Raw genomic sequence first — 9,339 nt, forward strand, 5'->3', positions numbered from 1 at the left:
TATCCCTAGCCACCAATACAAATTTACCATATTTTCAAACAGTAAATTAAAATTGAAATATTTGATGTCATTGCTTGAAATGTCATAAATTGCTATTTTTACATTTATGTTTAAATTTCCAGAATGGAAGGATTACACTTAGGAGTTTATTATCAGGCATGCTGTTTAAGTCAGTTATTACCAAGGTGTTCAACCTGTGTATTGGTACTACCAGCTTGATTACATAGTCTCATTTTCCTGTGTACAGATTGTAAGATTTATATTATCTTGGGGCTGTTGCTGGAGTCCCACAACAATGACATAATTTAAATTTGGGGTTTAAAAACAAATGATAAAATGCTGAATGCAATTGCTACATGGCAATTATATGATTATGAGCAGAACAATTGCCGTTATATTACATTCAATCTGGGGGAACATTGACAAAGCAACTTAAACAAGCATGTTTTGCTAAGCTTTGTTTAAGTCATTCTGAAATAATAGGACAAATAACAAACCTTTTAGGACCAGCAGTGTCAGATTATATAGCTGGGAAATTAGAAAATGATGTCAAATAATTTAGAAGCATGGCCATTTTTTATTCATCTACATTTTTGTCTGAAGATCTGTCTAATCTACTGAAAATTACTAAATTCATCCAGGTAATTGCAATTCATGAGTACAGTTTGTAATTCTCCTAATTTGTGAATCTGTTTGTTCATCACTACTAGCTGACATACTTCACTAAGATAAAGATAACATAAAGGTACATTCAATAAAATAAAAGTATGTTAACTATAAATACTCATTTATGAGCAATTGAAATAAAAAAACACAGTGAATCCAGCTTCATCCAATTTACCAAGATAAGTGAACATTCACTTTGCAAATTGAAAATCCTTTACTACATCAGTGTGTCAACTCCAATGACTTTTTTACTTTTTTGTGTTCTCCTTAAAAGGAACATTTCTCACATGTAGTTACATAGTTAGGTTAAAAAAAGACACAGAGCCATTTAGTTCAACCACTATAGATTTTCTATTTCTGATTAAAGTGTCTATTAACCCAGTCACACAAATTGCATATAGTCTTGAACACATTAATGTAATTTCAAAGGTAGTTTTCAATCTTTTTACATCTGCAGCTTGTATTAAAACAATATCTGATAATCCTGCCCTTTTTCAGGCACTCCCTGTTATAAGGTTACAATGCTATGTTTGTGCCTCCCAACTGTACTCCTACATTGTCTCCATGTCACACAGGCTTTTTACAGAGGCTACAAGAGGTTTTTGTTAGCACACATTACGCTGGCATGGTCAATTGTTGTTACCACCAAGAAACTCACACAGAAAAATGCTATGTATCTAGTCTGGAGTGCATTCATGTAGATGGAAAGTGGATGCAAAGAGGCTTCAGGAGGTAGAGAGCACAACAAATTATGAAAAAAGCTGAAAATGGGAAAATATGGGATTTTTTTGTGATAAACAGGACTTTTGCAAACTACATTTTATCTAGTTAGTGTTACATATTCTGTAATTTTTTTTTCACTTTTGTGTCTGCCTTGTACACCTAACAAGAAGAAGATTGGCTAAGGGCTCCTCACTTGCTGCATAGCATCCTTGGTTTATTTTGATCAGTTTATTATGGTGGCTAGCTACATTAATTACTGGAAACAGAAGGTGGTGCATTGTTTCTATATATGGCATTTAAAGCAGTTGTTTTGTGAAATTAATATTAAAATGTTCCTGGGTATATTGAGTAGCACAACAAGGCTGAAGGTTTTGTTCAGGGCATAAATGTGATAATCTCTTCGGCTGCCGTATAAGAATAGTCAATGTCTGTGCCAATGAATGTACCTGTCACAGAAAAGTAAATGGCTGAGCAATGAGGTCCTCAGTATGTTCTCTGCCACTCTACCCTGGCCACTGCACCCATTACATTGACAGACACATGGCAGATGGATTTTCTAATATGGTTTGGCAGAGTTGAGAAACTAGTTTTCCATCAGGTCCACCTAACTGTTGGTTGATAGTGATCTGTCCACTGCCATGTGCTGTCAATCAATAGTCAGGCAGACCTTTTGAGGAACTAGTCTCTCAGTTTCCCATTAGGCATAGCCCACCCAGTGACACAAGTATTTTCCAATATATGTGCATCATCAAATTTTAGTAACAACATCACCACTTTCCCTGGCCCCTTTGTCTAGATTTAGCTTTCAGCTGGAGATTCTCACAGCAAACCATTGAATGAGGCTGGGGATACATGACTGCTTCTCAGCACAGATGTGAACCACTCTGAGCACTGGCGTATCTCCATACTTCAACTCAGAGTCTTAAATACCACTAGTTTCTTAATCTGCCAATTGGCAGTAATTCTTTAGGAATATACTGCTGCTATAGCAACATGCTCCTAAAGTGGCAGTAGCAGTAGTAGCTACTTGAAATTGTTGCTTGTGTCAGTTACTGAAACTGGTATAAATGCTTGCCTGACTTAGGGACAGGTAGTTCTAAAGGAAAGTACAGCTGAACACATGACATGGTAAAAGGCCTATCACATGACATGGTAAAAGACCAATCACAGTACTCTTTTACCATGTGATCAGCTGTATCCAATCACAGCTGACCACCATGTAAATACACTTGCTGGTTATTGGCAGTACTTTCCTCACGCTGTCACAGCTTGAGAAAAGTACTGGCGATAACTGGCAACTGTTAAAGAAGACATCTGAACTGATTATCAGGGCAGTCCCAAAAGTGCCAATCAATGCCCAACAGTGCTGTCCATCAGTGCCCAGCAGTGCTGTACATCAGGTCCCAGCAGTGCTGCCCAGCAGTGCCCAACAGTGCTACCCAGCAGTGCTGCCCATCAGGGCTCATCAGTGCTGTCAATCAGTTCCCAAAAGTGCTGCCCAGCAGTGCTGTCAATCTATACCAATCAGTGCCACCTATCAGTGCCTCCAGTCAGTGACATCAGTAAGTTCTGTCAGTCAGTGCCCTTTTGTGCTACCTATTAATGTCCATCATTGTCGCCTATCAGTGTCCATCAGTGCCACATATCAGTGCATCATCATCAGCGCCTCCTCATCAATCAGCACTAGTGCCACCTCATCAGTGCAGCCTATCAGTGCCCATCAGTGCTAAAAATTGGCCTGGGCAGGAACGGGTAAACGTGCCCAGTAGGCAAGTGGTTAAGGCTTTATCGAATTACCTTGATTGAGTCAAATGTATACAAAATTGGAGGAACAGTTCTAGAAACACAACTTCTGTGGCAAATGTTTTTGTTTACATTTTAAAATCAGTAATTTTTGCTAGAAAATATCTTAGAACCCCCAATTATTATACATTTTTAAAGCCAAACGGTATTTGCGCAGTGGTTTTTCAAATGCAATTTTTAGGAAAAAATACACTTTTTTAAAATTTTATTGCAAAAAAAAAAACACAATACATAACCCAATTTTTGTAAAATATAAAATATGATGTTATGCTGAGTAAATAGATCTCAAACATGTAATGTTTTAAAATTGTGCATGCTCATGCAATGGCAACAAATGGTGTAAATTTTACTATTCATTGGCTATGCTTTAAAAGCCTTTAGAGGTTACCATTTTAGATTTACAGAGGATGTGTGGAGCTAGAATTACTGCCCGTGATCTGATTATGGTGATATCTCACTTGTGGGTCAATCACTGTTTGCTTGCTTGTGGGACCGATACGTGTGTTTGCCTTTGCGTGCAAGCATGGGGGCAGGGGTCACTTTATTATTATTTTTTTTTTTTTACGCTGTCACTCTATTTTTTTTTTTAGCACTTTTATTGCTGTCACAAGAAATGTCAATATCCCCTGTTACAGCAATAGACACGTGACAAGAATTTTTATGGAGGGATCTAGGGTCTATGAGACCCAAAATCCCTCCTCTGCACTTGAAAGCATTCAAAACACCAAGATTGGTGTTTTTAAATGCTTTCATATTTTTAAAAATGGCTCCAAAAGTTTCTGAGTAAACCGGAAGTGATATCAGGTCATTGCTTCTGGCTTGCTATAAATTGCTTCCGATTCCAGATTTGTTTGGCTGTCCAGCCAGCTGGTGGATATGTGGGACAGGAGATCCCTAGAGAGCAGCAGGAGGGGGAGGGAGGAATCCCCTCCCACTGCTTGCACAAGCAATCGAGCAACTAGCTGCTCTGATTGCTTGTACAAGAGAGCCAACTGCCGGCTTTAAAAACTGGTACCAGAGTGTTGCCTGCACCTGCAGGCATTACTCTGGTACAACCACAGAAATCCAGCAATGTACGGGTACGTCGCTGGTCCAGGAGTGGTTAAGGTGAAGGTTATGAAATATTTTGATCACAATTTGTCCATACAATTGAAACAACTATCGTAAGAGACAGAGCTTAATGTTTTTTTTTTTTTTTTAATATCATTTAATGAAAGAAAGAAAAAAAGAACAGGAAACATATTTACAGAAAAAGAAAAGACAAAGTAAACAATCAATAGCAACAGTAAAATAAACGGGAATGAAGATGAAAAATACTTAACAAGGTTTTGCCTGATCTGTGGTTCTGACAGAATCTAATTTGATGTAGAAGAAAGTCCAATTCCTTCAGAGTGACTCTTAGCATGGAAGCATCATTTGATGTAGAATCAAGAGCTCTCAAGTTGCAGAATCAGCCAACCTTTCAGATCCATGAAAAGGGTGTTTGCAGTAAGAACACAGCCAATCAAAGGATATGAGGTATGGGAGGTTAGTGATGAGTGAGTCTGACTGGATTTGATCTGAGGGCAGTTTTGGCAAACTAGTCTACAAATCGTAGACTTTATTGTGAACCCCTTTGAAGTCAATGGGAGGAGAATCTTTTAAATCAATTCTCTCAGTTTAGAAAATTAATAAGCAAAGAAGTGTAAAACAATGGGCATAGGGAGCTGGGCAATGCCAGGTGGGATATATACCAATGCAAACATTTTTTTTTATATATTATTGCATGAGGATGCTTTGAATTTTCCTGAGAAGTGGCATAACTGTAGGTTTTCCTACAGCAAAAGTGTAGTTTAAAACGGAGAAAAATACCATTTGCTGTTAAATGACATTTTCCTTCCAACTTGTTTTTTGTTGTAGACACTGGCATTGGGACCCCCAAAATCAAACAAAGGGCATGGGGATCCAGGCAGTGCACTGGGGGGGGGGGCATGTACAAATGCAAAAAAAATAAATAAATATTGCTCAGCCTGAAGTAGCTCTTTTCACAACATATAAAATTTGCTACAAATAACATGTTTGGGGATGCCTTACATCTGCCTGTGAACTAGCACATCTGTAGGATGTACACAAGCAAAACTGACATTTACAAAGAGAAAAATACCATTCAAACTGCCAACTGCTAAGTGACATTTCTCATCTGCCTTGTTCTGTTTGTAAGCAAAGCAAAAAGGATCTCTTCCACATCCATACCAGACCTTTTTCCTATATATGGGTCTGCTATGGATTGTATGGGGCACCCTACACACAAAACAAAACAAAAAATTGAAAAAAAAATCTGGTGTGGAGTTTCCCTTAAAAATCCATGCCAGACTCTAATCCTTGATAAGGATCTGGTATAGCTTTTAAGGTGGAACCCCACAAAAACAAAACAAAAGATAAATGTGCTGGGACCCCCCAAAATCCATACCAGAACCCTACCCAGGCATACAGCCTAGATAACCAGGAAATGATGACAGTAAGTATGCTTCCCTCTCCTGAAAATACAAGGAGACATGCATTTTACATTGGGAGAGTACCCTCCTGCTAGAGCACCTTTTCCACATGTTGATGAGGAGAAGGGTCTCTTCCATGCAACCCTGGCTCAATGGCTGTGGGGTCTGCAGGGGAGACCTATCAGAATTTGGAAGCCCCCTTTAAAAAAAATAAAGGACTGTTCAAACATATTTGAGGAATCCTTATTGTAAAGGCAGTTCCCAGATTTTGATAAGTCCCCATTGCAGACCTTAACAACCACCAGACTACAGAGTTGTGGAGAAGGACTTTGTCCTTGTCAACATGGGAACAAGGTGCTTTGCAGGGGGGGTCCCTGGCAAGGGTATGCAGGGTACCCTCCACAGGTTAAGGACGTGTGGTCTGGTATGGTTCAGGATGAGAGAGCATTTTTGATGCCCAGGCTCTATGCTCAGATAAAGGTCCAATACACATACCGGTATATATTTTTTTAGGGTTTAGCCACCAGTTTAATACTATTTTTGCTTTGTTTTTTTTTATCTATATCCCCTGCTTGCCTGTTGCATTCAACTGTCTGTGGAACCTTTCTTTTGGAATTAAAATGCAATGCTACAATGCAATGATTAAGATGCAATGAGAAGCATCAATGTCACTACGTGTCACTGTGAGCTAACTGCTACATTGTACTCATGTGAAGAGAGACATTCAACACTATCTATTCAGATGTTTCTTTCCACACATGACTACAGTGTAGCAGTTTACTGGCATTGTCATATAGAGACATTGATACTTTTTATCATTGCATTTTGGTTTACTAATTATCTACTGGATTTAAAAGCCCCTCCAACCCTAGCCACCCCTACTCCTATGAATTAGCCCAACTGGGATGAAATGCATCAGAGAGGTGTGGCCTAAGACAGGAACTGTGTTCTAGAACCTAGCTACATTGAATAAACTTCATGGTATGATTTTCACAGAGTACGGCTTTGTTCTTTACTTTTTCTGTAGATGAGCCACACGCCAAAATTGGGAAATGTTTCTATCTGCATAATGCATTACATTAACCATTTTTTGTGATACGGTGCTGCGTTACTTTAACTGACAATTGCGTGGTCATGCAATGCTGCACCCAAAAGAAATTAATGTCCTTTTTTCTCACAAATAGAGCTGTCTTTCAGTGGTATTTGATCACCTGTGCATTTTTTATTTTTTGTGCTACAATCAAAAAAATTTAAATTTCATGAATTTAGGCCAAATGTATTCTGCTACATGTCTTTGCTAAAAAGAATCCTAATAAATTTTGATTTTTTTTTTATACTAGTAATGGCTACGATCAGAGGCTTATAGATGGGACTATGGGACTGCGCGGGCATTCTGACACTGGGTGGGAACTGACTAACTGCCACCAACATTCCAATGGCATTAATACAGTGATCCGTGCTAATAAAAAGCGCTGACACTATACTAATGACACTTGGCAGGAAGGGATTAACAGGACGGGTTAACTGTGTGCTGTGTGTTGTTTTACTATGTGTGCTGTGCGTGTTTTGCTTGGGAGACATGCAGCTGTGTATTTCTCTGCTCTGCAGAGAAATACACAGCAGCATATTATTGCTGGTAGGAGAGAGACCTGTGTTGATTACACACAGGTCTCTCCCCTGTCACTGTTTCTTGGCAATCACCGGATGCCGGTGGAGAATCTCCAGCTGGGACCTGGTGATTGACATCCGTAGCCACCAATGGAAAATATACATATGTGACTTTGCGCAGCCCTGCCACCCTGTAGCAGAGGGAAACTGATAGTAACCCTATCACAAACCACTGCAATTCAAACGCAACATATTGGTAAAAATGCACACGCAGAAATTACCTTCAGGATAAGTTGCATAGTAATCATGTAAATAGATTAGTATGTCTTCAATTATAGAGATCAGAATTCAAATGAAAATCTTGACATTCATGTAGTAAGAGAGGTGTGTAATAGGGGTATGTTCAACTTTTATAAGAAAGTCAAAATTGTACACATTACACCATATTTAAATTACCAGAAACATGATTTACAGATGTTTTCATTAAATGTAAAACATTATCTTTAGAAAAGTCTGGCAAAACTACATGTGTACTTTTGGATTAATGAAAACTGGTGCAATTTGTGGGTTTTAAACTTCACTTCAAAGTATTCACAAATGGGTTGAGTAGATATTATTATTAATACTACTACTACTAATAATAATAATAATTATTATTATTATGCATTATATTATTCATTTTCTGAACTATGTTTCTTAAAAAGCAGAAGACATTTTTTACAACCTTCTTCCATTCTTTATATTTTTTGATCATGCCTAATTTGTTGATCCTATAGAAAATGTATTCAGAAAACATAACTGTATCTGTAACCGATTTTCTGCTGCTTGGATTTAAAAATCTTCACACATTTCAGATTATTATTTTTATTCTATTTCTTGTCATTTACATCTTCACATTATCTGGAAATCTTTTGATTATTTTGCTGGTAGCAAGCAATGCTCACCTACAGTCGCCAATGTATTTTTTACTTAGCAATCTATCCTTATCTGAAGTTGTTTTTACAACAAATATTATTCCAAACATGCTACAGAACTTATTATCACAAGATGGATCCATATCTTTCTCAAGATGCTTAACTCAATATTATGTTTTTAGCTCTACAGCCACAACTGAATGTTTACTTTTTGCAATCGTCTTATGACAGATACCTGGCAATATGCAGCTCATTACATTATGCTTCACTTATTAATTTCCAAGTCTGCAGCCAATATGCTGCATGAGCATGGTTAGTTGGCTTTACTATATCAGCGATAACTCTTATCCTGTTATGTGAATCAAATTTTTTTGGCCCCAATTTGATAGACAATTTTTTCTGTGATCTCACACCTCTCATAGAGCTGTAATGTTCAGATACATTCATAATAAAAGTTTAATCATTTTTCTTTGGGACACTAGTGACGTTACTCCCATTTGTATTTATCATTGTAACATACATTTTTATACTGTATAATATTATCAAGATCCCATCACCAACAGGTAGAAAGAAGGCTTTTTCCACATGTAGCTCTCATCTTGCTGTTGTGTCAACCTATTATGGAACTCTCATCACCATGTACGTAGTTCCATCAAGACAGCAAATATTTAATATTAGCAAGGCAGTATCATTGCTTTATACTGTAGTCACCCCTCTCTTAAATCCCATTGTATATAGCCTTCTGAATCAGGAAATCCACAATGCATTAACTATAGTTTTTAAAAAAATAAAAAATGTTGCAAAAACTTTAGTTTAGTTACCAGTTTTTATCTTGGTTCTTAATGATACTGCAATCATTAATATGGGTCTTCATTTGTTTTATCATCAGATGAAATATCCTAATGGAAAAGCAACTGCACTCTCTTTTATGTCAGTAACAATTATTAAAAAGCAGTAACATTTGTTTTTATAGCAAGATCTTGGAGCATTTAATTTTGCCATAAATAAATAAACATTACACCTGATTTACTAAAGGAAACATGAGTACACTGTGCATCGATTACTATGTTTCCTCAAATTGCACGGATGTGCATGCACACACTACAGTGTACGCATACAGAATTTACTGATGTGAGGTTTGCTACTATATG

At 37.5% G+C, this 9,339-nt stretch overlaps 1 pseudogene; it reads left to right on the forward strand.

The window, feature by feature from the left end:
* Positions 1-8,053: 8,053 nt before the first annotated feature.
* Positions 8,054-9,005, forward strand: LOC149449985 (olfactory receptor 11L1-like; annotated as a pseudogene).
* The last annotated feature ends 334 nt before the right edge of the window (positions 9,006-9,339 follow it).

Source organism: Staurois parvus, unplaced genomic scaffold (assembly GCF_062004578.1).
Source record: "Staurois parvus isolate SC_StPar_1 unplaced genomic scaffold, SC_StPar_1.0 ptg000589l, whole genome shotgun sequence".
Taxonomy (NCBI): Eukaryota; Metazoa; Chordata; class Amphibia; order Anura; family Ranidae; genus Staurois; species Staurois parvus.